Consider the following 13,694-nt stretch of genomic DNA (forward strand, 5'->3'; position numbering starts at 1 on the left):
AGAACCCATAAGAGCTGTCCCTTTCTCAATGATAGAGAAAGAGGCATGGAGAAGAAAAATCAGGAAATGGCTCATGATGGTGAGTGCCTTATGGCACAGGAGTAACTGATCAGATAGAACCCATTCCACTGCAATAGGAAAAGGATATAGCTTTTCATACAGAAAATCAAGGAAAAGTACTCTTCATAAATTCCATTACCTACGGTATAATTTATTTAAAATAGGACTCAATGCATTATACCAGAGTTAAAAAGAGGCAAAAAGAACTAGAAAGAACACTAAATCTAGATTAGAGATTACATAGTTCCTCATTGTTTAATCTACCTCTCAAAGAATGATGAGGTTTAGATTTTACTCTGGAGAATGCAAGATGATGTTTTAGCATGTTTAATCACCACAGTGCTATTAAGAATCTTCACAATTCCAAAATATTCATTAGATATCAAGGTTGTATAGGGGGTTAAGAGAAGTTTATGTAAGATCTAATTATTAACTCCAGTCAAACACAGCTTCCCTCCCCACTTCCTAAAACCTTACTCATCTGCAGAAAGACCCATCAGGACATCTCCATACATCCTGAAGAGGAGAAATGGGGAGAGAGAGGAAGAGTCTTCGCTTCTTCAGAATTTCAGATGTTGAACAAGAAAGGGTGAGATACAAACAAGAACAAATGGATTTAGTATGAGCTGAAATCTCACAACTCTTATTTATATGGTTGTCTCCAGGCTTCTCATTGGCACCATTTGCATGATAAGCAGCGGAAGTCTTCTTCTGTAACACTTGAGGAGTTATCTTTGGCTTGCTTTCATAGGTTTTTATGAGAAAAAATGTTGACTGAAATCTCATACCTGTGCCAAAACCAACTTTCAGGATGTTCCATTTGAATAAACCCAGCTGGAAAATCACCTCTAAACAGGATCTTATTGAAACTCCGAAGCCTTTATCTGATAGGAGCTTTCTTAATAATTTTTTTGAAATAAGACACTGAACTTGATGAGACACGGAATATTTTTTGTCTAATAAAATATTGAATAATGCACAATCCTATCCAATCTAATGGATGCTCAGGTAAAAAAAATCTTATGCAAAAATGTTTCCCACATGCAATGCTTAGAAAACATAATTCAAAATTATATTAATTATCTTATAGTTTCATAACAGAAACATCAATCTTTCTTTGTAGAGGTAATTCTTAGATAAAATTAGGCATTGGTGGAAAATAGTCAAGTACAAAAATGAAAAGCTATGCCCTTGTTGCTCCATATTTGGAAAGCTGAACACTTCAGCATCAAACCCAATAGCTCTGAAAGCTGAATGGGTAGTTACGATATGGTACATAAAAAATCATCTCAGGGACAATTCTTAAGAGTTTTTCAGTTCAGCAGCTTTCTGTGGTTGTTTAGCTGGGAAAACATGAAGATGGAAGGGAATTACTTGTGTTTCCTGAGATGTGTTTTTAAACATGGGAGTTGGGAACTACTCAAACCGAGGTTGTAAAATAAGAACAGGTAACACTGAGAGCAAGACAGTACTGACCTGGGAAGTACTCCATAAATGGTAGGCTGCCTTCACAAAGCAAAGTGCATCAGTTTTATAAGTCAGAACACAAAACAGTGACACCAAAACCTCCAAACTGCATTAATAAAAAGTCTCTGTGGCAATTTTTCAGCATATAAACGAATAAAGAGACATGCACCTGGTCTTCAAAATTGTTACAGTCTTGCTGAGTACATTTTAGTTCCATTTGTGATCATACCATAAACTGAACAGCGTGTTCAGATCATGTTTGATGGGCTGAATTCTAAATGCAAGGCATGTTTCCACATTCTAACATAGTACAGTCAATGCAACTCAACTGTGCAAACAATATTTGCATGCCTCTTGGTTTTTGCTTCCTTATAAAATGCCTGTAAGAGGACAGCAAAATAGAAAGCTTTCATGGAGATGTATTCTGAATAGAAGAAGATACACAAAATCATAATGAGTTGTTACATGAAGAATTAGCTTTTCTTTATGCTTCAAAATTAATGTGTAAACTTATTCTCAAAGCAACTGTTGTGATATCCTGAATGCATCTCTCCCTGTGAGGAAGTAATTTAAACTTGAATAGTAGCAGCAATTCCTAAGAAAGCAGTAATGATGTTTCACCAGAGGAAAAAGGGTTTGAATCTGCTTTTCCACTGTTAGAGGCAAGAAAAAGCCTCTGCTCTTCTTCAGTGCAGCAACCACAGTCAAAAAACATACAGGGGTGCCATGTTTAGAGCACTGTCATTCAGTAAGATAATTTCCTGGTTTTTTTTAAACAGAGTTTTTGTGCGTATAAAGAAAGCAGTTCTGTAAAGAAAGTCAGCGCTCCTTTCATTTAACAGCTCTATATGCATACCAGAAATCTCTGCCAACTACTGTTCAATGTAATTAAATAATTAAAAAATATAAATATTCTGACTATTGACTAGCTGTTTTGTTTGGAGTCCAGCAAAAGAAGACAGACAGCCAACAGGGCCAAGAGATGAGAACACAGAGTATCCCCAACGAGGCCGCTGCCGCCTGTGTGAAATAGTGCAGGGATCAGTGCAGGGAGCATGCACTGTAACCCAATTAATTTTCTATTAAAGGACACATACAGAACAAGTTGCAGCTGCATAGTCCTAGTTCATTCATCTCCTAGAATCTACATTTTAAAAGCATGGCTGCAGAAGCATGGGACATTTAAGGGAGAAATGCTGGATTTCCCAGTAAACCAGGTATGCCACATTTCCTCAGGGAGGCAAGGCAACAGTGATGCTGCTCCGGAATGGGAAAGTTTATTCTTCCCACAGCTGCATTGCTGTAGACTCTGCACATCCAGGTAGGCTACTCCTCCTGAATTCCCTGGTTTCCTAGCTCTCCTCACACAGAAGGACAATAAATTTCTGTGTGTTCCCTGGTGCGCTGCTTCCCACACATCAAGAACCCCTGATCCATGGGCCTGATTAGGCAAGTGGTGTGTCTGGTTTCCATGAGGCACAAGCTGTGGAATCCTCCGAAACCAGGCTGAAACAGCACTGAAGCCAGACTTGTTTCAGGAAGGAGTCTGTTTTGAATTATGCTTCCTATTAGTGGTAGATTTAAAAATTAGGGAACTATGAGTAAATCTGGAACTTAACAAGGCTTAAAATAGGCCTGGGTCACAAATCTTGATGACTGTGTGACGGGCTGGTCCTCACTGCAACAAGGAGGTCTTTAACACAAAAAGTAAGTAGAAAAAGAGTGACTCCAGAGTGACTGGAGTATGGGGGATGGGAAATAATAAAGGTAAGTTATTTCTTCCCATCTTATGTTCTGAAACACAGGAAAAGTTTACACAAATGGTAAACATATGGAATAAATTATCAGGAGACTGATCTCAAAACAAAGACTACAACAGAGTTCAAGTGACACATTTCTGGAACAGAAATGGATGGTGCCATAAAGTCAACAGAAGAAAGTAGGATTATGATTAACCTGAAAAAGGGCAAGCAAATTAGACCAAGCCATTTTCCTATTCCTTATGGCAGCTTCCCAAGACCGCACATCTGAAATGTGTAATAATTTAACACAAGCCCAAAGAGCCTTCCTTGCCAACTGCAGATAAATTAATCAAACATATTCTTGTACCAGATGAGTAGTAGGTATTTATACAAATAAAGAGGCATGATCTATTTATACACATATGCACCCAGATGCCTGTGCATGTTTATTATAGTTGAATTGAAATTAGATAACCAACATAAAAACCATTACACATTAGACAGGTCAATTAGTTCACTGCTTGAGTTTCAGCCAGGCTGGCCATAAAGTCAGGTAATAAAGCTGCAATGCTTTGAAAACACAGATGTATTTGAAATGAGTTGCTCCATGTGATTAAAAGAGATGTGAGAGGTCAGGAGAACAATATAACCTAACACCATGTCCACACTGCAGACTTCAGCGGCCACAGCCACACCAAGCAGAAGCAGGAAACTGTTTAATACCAGCTGTGCCACAAGTATTAATGTAATTACACCGGTATAAAGCTGAAATTTCATAAATGGAACTTCTTTTAATTGGTGTTTTTCCTATGCTGGTATGATATACAGATGTGCTAACATAACCACAGCTCTAACACAAACATTTTCTGCAGCAATAACACAGATACAGCCAAAACCATCCAGGGCACAGAAACACATGCTAAGAGTTTACTTTGACTATTTCTACACTAAATATATTACATCACCAATGTGTTCCAAATACATACAACTGGGGATTTGTGGGAAAAACATACAAAAGCTGCCTCACAAGCAGCACTCCAGCGAAGCTGGCCCTTCCAGCAGCCCAGCTGTGCTGCTTAGCAACAGCATCTCTTTCTGCCGCTGCCCACACACCTGTGCTAACAGACACCAAAACGAGCGGGCCTGTTCCCACTGCTTCAGTGATTCCCTGAACTCCACGGCTTGATTTTGGGATATCGCCACAGGCACGAGGCTGGGCTGTAGGTGTGGCTGCCTGCCGTGCTAAACCCTGACACTGGTAATGACAGAAAGCCGAGAGGGACAACGTCGGCACGGCGCTCTGAAAGGAAAATGCAAAGATGCCTGGAAGAAATTAGACCTCCACACCCACCGACCCAGCCCTGCCCGCCCCTGTGGGAGGAGGGGGCGACGCCAGGTCCCGGCTTAGTGGGCGGGACAATCAATGGGTCAATCAGGGAGAGGCCTGGGGTCACTGTTATCCAATAGCCGACTCCTGCTGCCCTCGGGGCGGGAGGCGCGGCGGAGCCGGCGCTGGAGCCCGGTTTGCTCCCGGCGCGGGGCGGGACGCGCGCTGCCCTCACGCACCATGGCCGCCGGCAGCGGTCACGTGGGCGGCGCCTCGCGGCGGGCCGGAGGGAGCAGCGGGGAGAGGCCGTGATGCGCAAGCGCGGCGCTGAGGAGCGGGGGGAGAGAGCGCCGGCGGGAAGCCCCGCCCCCGCAGCGTGGAGCTCCGCCCAGTGCGGCTAAACCCCGCCCCATCGCACCGAAGCACCGCCTTCGTGGCGGGAAAGCCACGCCCCTGTGCTGGTAAGCTCCGCCCCCCGCGGCTCCCGGCCGGGCCGCTGCCGGCGGGGGGCGTGGCCTGCGCTTCCTCCCGGCCGGGGCCGGGGCCGGGGGCGTGCGGGGCCAGCAGCCGCAGGAGCCGCGGCGGAGCGCTCCTCGGTGGGCACCGGGCGGTCGCTTCCACTGCACGGGGTCGGGGGTTCTCTCCTTCCCATCCTCTCGGTTCCTCTTCCCCGGCTACTTCCTCCCCCATGCCCGTCCGTGGGGAGCCGCGGCGCTCCGGCTCGCTTCCCCGCCGGGAGAGAGGAGCGGGCCGGGCCCCGCTCCCGCCTGGATGCTCGCAGCGCCCGTCCGCGCCCGGGAGCCGACCCCTTCCCCCGGCCGGAGCGCTCGGGGCTGCCAGCCGGGCTGAGGTGCTCGGGGGCTCCCGCGGGCAGGCGTGCGGGGCGTGCGACCGCCGGTGACCGCAGAGCCATCCGGAGGAAGTGCCGGCCCTCGGGCTGTGCTGGCAGGGCACACTGCCCGCATCGGCCGGAAAAAAGTAATGAACTTCCCCGCCGAACAGCTGAGGAGCGGACGAAAGGGTTGCTGAATTGCTGGGGTGTTGTCACATCAGTCACACACCTCTGACCGTGACTGGCCATGCTTCAGGATGCGCTGGAGCGTAGGAATGGGGTGATTTCTCACCGTGAAAGGTTACAATGTTACTACAGAATTCCGAATGCGAGTGGCTATCTTTTACCTCAAAGAACTCGTATCTAATTTTTTTTGGTTGTTGTTGTTAAATAAAATAAATAGTATACTTGAAGGTTGGCTTTTCTGGTGTTTTATCAAAAAGTTTGGTATCCTGAAACCATTTTAATTCCAGTGGGACTTTTCTGAGAACTTCTGTTTCTGCTGCAGGAACTTGTGTAGCTCTGACTTTGCCATTCAAATTAGCCATGCTTTTTGAAATCTTCATTCTGTGGCCAAGCACTCAATTACATGACTGGGCACCTGCCAGAGTCCCGTGCAGCTCATCACCTTTACAGACCATTCTTTTTTTTAACACTTTGATTGAAAGAGCTAATGCTTGAAACATATAGCTCTCACCATATCTCATCTTCTGCCAACTGTCTGAAGTGTTTTCTAACTGCAGTTTTTATGTTACTTGCATATCATACCATCTGTAGTTAAAATTTGTATGGAAGGCCACCAAAAAAAAAAAAAGAAAGCTTCTCATGATTTCATATGATGAAATAGATTCTTAACCATTTAGAAAAAATAATTACCCTTAGAGAGCCTTTCTAAATCTTGGTATTTTCTGTGGCAGTACTGATTTCTGGAACTCATGGTCAGATGCAGGGCATATGTGTTTGTTTTGGTGCTAGTTTCACTGAGTGAAGCTCATCTTGAAACCCTTCAATGTTTTAAGTGCTTTAAATATTTTTTTTTTTTTGAGGGGAAGGATGTGATGGAGATGGGACCATTTGAGATTGTGATTTCTTTCTCAGTCATGGTGCCTCATATACATGACTTGTCCTTCCTTCCTTCTCCCCATCTTTATTGAGTCTGCCATGGAAAGAGAGACAGAGAAGTTTGTATTTTGAAGTGAAACCAAGAACACCTATTTTTCCTCAAGATGTAATGTACTTTCAGAGTTGCTATGAGCAGCAGCCTAAGTTATATACAGGTATCTAATGTTTGTAGAGTATGTACAGCTTTAGCTTTTCTCATTTCCTTTTGTGCTGTCTGTAGAACTGAAGTTAAGAAGGCAATGGAATGATTTACCAATGTTCTTTAAATATTTATTTTATTATTACTACATGTGACTAATAGTTTGCAGCTTTTAATTGTTACCTTCAAGTTTAACCTTGTAAGGTTATACACTGTTAAAATTAAATAACCTGCTTATTTTTGAAAAATAAATAATGGCATTACTTTTACAGTTTGTGTTAAACTCTCTTTTGTAAGGTTATCAGTCAAGTGCATGGAAGATAGAAATGAGAGTAATCCAGTAAACTTTAATACAGTAATCCAGTAAATTGTATGAGCAGTTCTTTCACTGATATGTGTAGGATCTCACAATCTTTTATGTAGGCTTCTTCTTCTTCTTTTTTTTTTTGCTCAAGCTCTTCCTGTAGTGAAGATGTATGGTTAATGGAGGAGGGAAGGGAGCTCTGTAATATCTTTACTATTCATCAAGAAACTGTTATACAATACAAAGACCACAGTTAGTAGATAGTTATTAATTTCTGCATGCTTTTCTTCGAGGGTGCTTTTTAATGTATTATTTTAATGGCACAGTTATTGATCCAGCACCTCTTTGAGATGAGGGAATATTGTTTTCCCATCGGTAAAATTAGTATAATAAACAAGATGTGATTGGGGTCGCAAAAAATAATCAATGGTGGAACAGAATTAGAATTCAAATTCACCTGCCTCCATGCTGTGCTGCTTTCTCCAGATAATAATATGAGTTGGATGTCTATGTTAGTGGCCATTACAAGTGCCAGGCACTTCTTCATATCAGGTTCAGTTGAGAACGTGCAGCTAACGGGTAGCGACAAGCACTGCATTTTAGTCTGGTGTTCACGTAGCAGAGAGGCCCTCACAGGTGCAAAATCTCATAAATACTGTGCTCTTCTGCTCTTCCTCCTTTTCTTGGCCTTATTGCCCAAGATTTCCAACTTCTGCAATAAGTGGAGGAACGATCATATGGATTTCCTTATCCCTGCTTACCCTTGATTGATGGTTGAAGTATGTCCACCCACCGTGCTGAACAAGTAGGGATCCTACTGGAAAACATACTAAGTGCTCCTGTAGTTAAACATGGCGATAATGGGAATAAACACACCAGGGGATGAATTAAAGTTGCACAGGAAATTTTCCGACTTGTGAGTGCTTTACTTTGAACCTAAACAATATTATATCTTTAACACAAAAACAAATTCTGTCACACATGCTGGCAGGGTCATTATAGTTGCATATCAGTGGCGCTGAAATGTTCCAGGCAGAAGCACAGCTTGAGCTCAGGGCTAACTGCATTAGTAGGAAACAGGAGGAAGCCGTTTCTGTAAAGTTGAAGGGGAAAGGTCAGTGTGGCAATAGACTTATTGCAGAGGATTACTGGGATTGCACAATCTTCTTCTCTTGACTAGTTCAAGTGCTAGGAGGGAAACACTGGAGACAGAAACAGGGTTCTCTGGTCATGAGTTGAGCTCCTGGTAGGAGGAGAAAGTAAGTCTGTTGCTCTCTTATCTCCCTCTTTACACCTTGGAGTAGTGTGGTAGTGTATGTAACTTCTTCATTCCCCACCCATGTCCCTGCACTTACAGATGATGCTTGAGACAGTGGAATTTAGTGAAGGAGGCCCATCCGTGCTCTGCCTTTTCTTCTTTTGTAAAGGCCTCCTCTGTTGTGTTTCCATGATATTTTTGTGGGCATCTGGCAAAGTGGAATGTTTCTCTTTTTTGTCCTCTCAAATTGTTGCTGGTTACATAGATTTTTGGAGGCCTCCTCACATCTATTTTTCCTCAGTAAGTTTTGGCTTGTTCATAGCTGAGGAGGAGTTTGTGTCCTGGATTAGGGCAAATCTGGGAGAAGACCTCCAAAGGGGGTCCCCCCAGAAAGCAAACCCACACAGCCCCTCCCCACAACCGGTTCGGGAAGGATTCCTCAGAGAGAAGTGAAAGAACCTGTTTATTTAACAGGCAAAACACCCCCAGCACACAAAATGAACAGTACTGGATGACAACAATTTCACCGATCTGAAAAGGATGACAGATTCTGAAAGTCTTTCCTGGGAGTGGTCACTCTGTTGTTGCTCTCTCCGGCGCTGGGGATGGCTGCTGCAGCCACAAGATGCAAACTCTCGGTGTTTCCCAGGTCCCAGTCAAGATCACGTCTGAGTGGTTCCAAAAAGGGAAAGGAAAAAACAGTCCAGGGAAAAATGTGGGCTGCTTAGCTGAACTAACTAACAAGCAGAAGCAAAAAGCAAAGCCAAAAAGCAAAAGCCACACTATGTAGTGCCCTGTCTCTCTGTCCCACCAGCCGTGGGGGAGCAGGCTGATAGCAAACCAAAACAAACCTTGCTCTTCAGAGCCAGTCTCGAAGGCACAGAACATAGTATCCAGCATTAACAGAACACACAACTGGGGATACAAGCATCATAACCTCACCCTAGGACAGTTTGAATGTTCCTTCTTCCTCCAAGGGAATATTATTTCTTCTGTAATGTAAACCAGACTGGTTTCTTCAGTCGTCTTGATTAGAAAAAAAATTCTTGGGATTTTTTCAGTTGTAAAGATTTAGTTGGAGATAAGACTATTTTTTCACAGCTTTTGATGGTGTCATGGTCATTAGATATGTGTATCATTATTTTTTCCCCTGTTCGTGACACATGTGACTCTAGTATGGGTGATATTTCTTTGTCTTTTGTTCAGTTTTCCTTTCTCACTTGGCAGTGTTTCTTGTTTGAATCTTCTGTATTCATATTTTGTAAGTTACAAATACTTTCATTGTGAAAATGGGATAAAATTTTCTCTAGTTTATATGGAACCTTATATCCCATCCTAGTACCATTTTTCTTGTTCTGTTAAGCAAAACCCCAAACCTAAATGGAAACCAATATTCTTGTCCTAAGGATCATTTCTACCCAGATATTATTCAGTTTGTTTAAATGCTTAGTTATATTGTCCAGATCACCTTTTTCTGTGTGATTCCTCTTTTTTTTTCTTCTTTTCAAAGTTATACTGTTTACCTACTTGTTTAGTTGCATCTTGGAAATAGCTTACAGAAAATGTCAAGGCAAGAAATCTACAAGACATTGGATCCAGAGCATGAGTTGCTTACCTTTTATTTTTGGACTATGCTGGTTATATTTACCCCAGTCCCCAAAAAACAAACTGTCCATTTTCATTTTCCATGTCAGCTGTTCCTGGACTTTCTCCTTACATGCCTGTCATAGAAAAAGCCTCCTGGGTACAGTGTGGTTCTTCTTTATTGATTGGTTCAAATTTAAAAGCACACTGTTGTTTAAAACTTTACTCTTTTTTAAAAGTGTCATTTTCGTGTTTCCAAGGCTTTAACAAATGCCAGTTCTTGCTGAAGAATCCATCTGTAGAAGATAAACCAGGGGGATTATTGTAGACATCTTTTAAGTAGACAAGTATTTACAGCTTTGGTAGTATGTATGTGTTTCTGTAGTAATGGAGTAAGATTAGAAACAGTGAGGTGAAAAAAATGCACAGAGGGACTCCTGGTAAGAAATAACCTCCAGTGATTTGAAACATAGTTCAATTGTCTCTGCCATAAATTTGGGAATAAGTGTCATATATGGGTGATAAAAATGGCATAGGCTATTTTTTATATACTCATTATTCACTTAGTTTGTCTTTTTCAATTAACATGGAGTCTATCTTTCTCATCTGACTGGGTTTACGTTTCTTTCATAATCATATGTCAACAAACCACAATAGACACAGCATAATGTGGCATACAGTGTAAATCTTTAGGTTAATCCTTAACATTTTTTATTATAGTTCATTTGGAATCACTTTGTAACTTGATCATGATTTGTACTGGTGTGGTTTTTTTCATTATATGCTTAATATGTTACAGCTTCATCTTTTCTCACCTCTTTAATGTAGAGAGAGGATGCTCAACTACTCATCCAATGAAATTATAGATAGATATGTAACTATATATATATATAGTACTTGATTAAAATTTTTCTTTGTTAATCTTTTAAAAGACATGCCTTATCAATTTACTTCGTTTGAGGAGTCTTAGCAGTTTGTGTATACTTCTGCTTTTAAAATCACTAAAAAAACTGTTGAGCATCAACATTTTTCATCATACTTACTTTGTATGTGTCAACACAGCAACATAACCTTGCTTCTGGGATTTAAGGTACAGCAGTTTTTAAAGGCAGTCCTTTCCAGGACTTTGCACTAGAAGGAATGCTCACCTTCTTGTTAGGCTGGATAAATGTGGTATTTTTAGACATCTTGAAGTTCAGTCACTTTTATTTTACATCATGAGTTCTGTTTCTGATTAAGTGTATATATATTTAAAATGCAATTTAGCAAACTCTGGAGAGAGACTTAAAAACATAGTTGCAAAGTCAGGGGGAGAGCAAAAGCAAAAGCCTCCAATATTTCTTTATTTAAGAGAACAGGCAGTGACAGCTATTGCTTGGCAGTTTGTCTTCAGGCTTTTCCCTATTAATGAATCGCATGACAACTTTGAAATCAAATTAATTAATTGCTTTCTGATGCCAGCCTGTGTAAAGCTGAAAGATACATGGCAGTCAGTTTAATATTGGTCACCTTTGGACAGTATGTGTGTAATAAACGCGCCTAGCTTGCAGCTATCTCCCAAAATTCTCTGGCCTGCCATTCCAAATTCTCTGGCTGGCAGCCGGCTGCTGGCTCTCAGGGTCCTTGAGGCGGAGGAGAGAAAAGGCTGGTGGCTGCAGGAATTGCTCTGCTGAGCTGCTGTTGCCTTCTCCTGTGAGTGGTGGTACAACTGCCAGGTTATCCCCTGGAGTGTCCCTGGTCATGTGCTGGGTGTGTGTCCAGCCTCCAAAGCAGCCTGCTTTCTCCTTGGGCCATGGCCCTGCCATGTGCCCGGAGGTGCTCCTATCTCATTGCCACTTTCTGATTCTTGTCATTTGAATGGTGTCAACTCATCAGTTGATGTGTCCATGATGGAGTGATTAACTTGTTGATAATGTGATTGGATAACATTTTGGTTATCTGCTGGAGGAGGGGAGAAAGTACAACCCAGCACATAGTCTTTGAGTGCCTCTGTGGGAATCTGCTTGGCCCACCCTGACAAAAAATTGAGGTAGTTGTGTCCTAACTATCTTTGTTTATTAAGTGTGACTTGCATTTACAATATTAAATCCTGTAAACAACAAATGTGCTATGATTTGTTATGCTTAGCACTCCTTAACACAGTGCTTCCTTTGGGCTAGAAATTTACAATGTTCTTGAAAAATTCCATCTGTGTGGTTCCAGCCTTCATTAAAGAAAATAGCTCCAAAGGCTTTAAAACAATTAAAATCTTGCAGTGTTGTCTGTTTATAATCATTGAAGTAAAGAGAACCATAAACTGTTTTAACAATGAAATGCAATATAAATCTTAGCTTTTCTGCTTGTAAAAGGACTGTAGATGAAAATGAAGTTACAATGGCTTTTAGCTTTTGACTCTTCTGTGAACTTGCACTTAAGTTTTGAACTGTATGAGCTGGTTGAAGTGGACAGAGCTAAACTGAGGTGTGACTTTCCTTTTCGGTCAGTTTGTAAATGCTCTGTATTGGCAGAGCAATTTGTGACTGATTTGTATCAATTGTATCTTTCAGTTTGGTAACTTTTGTTCATTGTTGCAGGCAAAAAATTTCTCTGGGGTACGGTGCAAGCAAATTTAACATCACAAGCTTTAAGAAACAGAGCAACAAGTATGGCCATTTAAGCTATCAAGCAGTCTAACACACAGGTTTAAGAGATAAGGTGTTAAGTAGTTTTTTTAATGTCTGTTTGTTTTTGTGTTTTTAATTTTTTAAATTATTATTTTCAGTGGGAACAAGTAAATGTCTGCAATGTGTGATACTAAATAGCTGCTCAATTCATTAGGAAAAAAATTATGGGAATATGTCCTTTGTTTTTTTTTTTTTTTTTCCTCTGGGGTAACTGATTAGTTAAAGTGCTTTTAGACCAGTGATCTGTTCAAAGAGGTTTTCTTTTTGAAATTTATCTTTTATTCCTTTAAAAATTTCTTGATGGATCAGCTGCTGCTGAAGCATGAAACAGGTGTGCACTGAAGTGCTTGTGAGGAGTAGTTTTATTTTCTGAGTAGCATTAAACTAGTACAGGAGAGACCAAGTTGTGGATCATTCTGCAGAGGGGAGAGGAAGTATGTGACTAGAATAGTGGTGAGAAATGGGTACATTTTGCTGCTTGTCTTTGAAGTTTGCTGTATTAAACTTGGATCTGCCATACTGAAGTCCCAAGTTCTGTTCTAATTCCTACATAAATCACTTTGTGGAAGGTCAGAGAAATTACAGGAACATTTCCTTATGTTAAGGCAGTCCATATTCCTCTACAGTGTGGAAGAACAGGAAGTGAAGAGATGATCATAACTTAGATGACTTGCTGGCTTCCTGTCCAGAGAAGCTTAGGATGTTACTCATCTTCTGCATCTGGTACATCCTGGATGGATTTACAACAGTAGATTACAGCAAGATATATAACATACTGTGTAACTGAGTAGATAAGAAATATATATGATACAGTAAAATGTAATTCTCAGGTAAACTGCTTCTTTAGCATCATGTGTGTGTCAGATCTGTCTTTGTATTTTGGGGTTGTGATGAATCAAGCCATATGGTATCTCTGGACATATGGAAGTAATCATGTTCCATGATGAAAACAGTGCACCCTGACTGTGGGTACACCTAAGTCTTGGAGAACTTGTTTCACATACTCATGTGAGAGGGAAGCCATGCCAGGGATGTCTTCTGTAACTGCTGCTGTTTAGAAATGACAAACTTGTATATGCCTGCTCTTTTTCTGCCACTTTCCTCCAACTCTACTTATACTGAGAGTAAATGGAGCATCTGCTTCTGCCCTGCTCTTCCATGGTTGAAAATTCTCTATTATTTCAGCTTTTGAAGTC

This window comes from Passer montanus, unplaced genomic scaffold, assembly GCF_014805655.1.
Source record: "Passer montanus isolate IOZ18808 unplaced genomic scaffold, ASM1480565v1 scaffold10, whole genome shotgun sequence".
Classification (NCBI taxonomy): domain Eukaryota; kingdom Metazoa; phylum Chordata; class Aves; order Passeriformes; family Passeridae; genus Passer; species Passer montanus.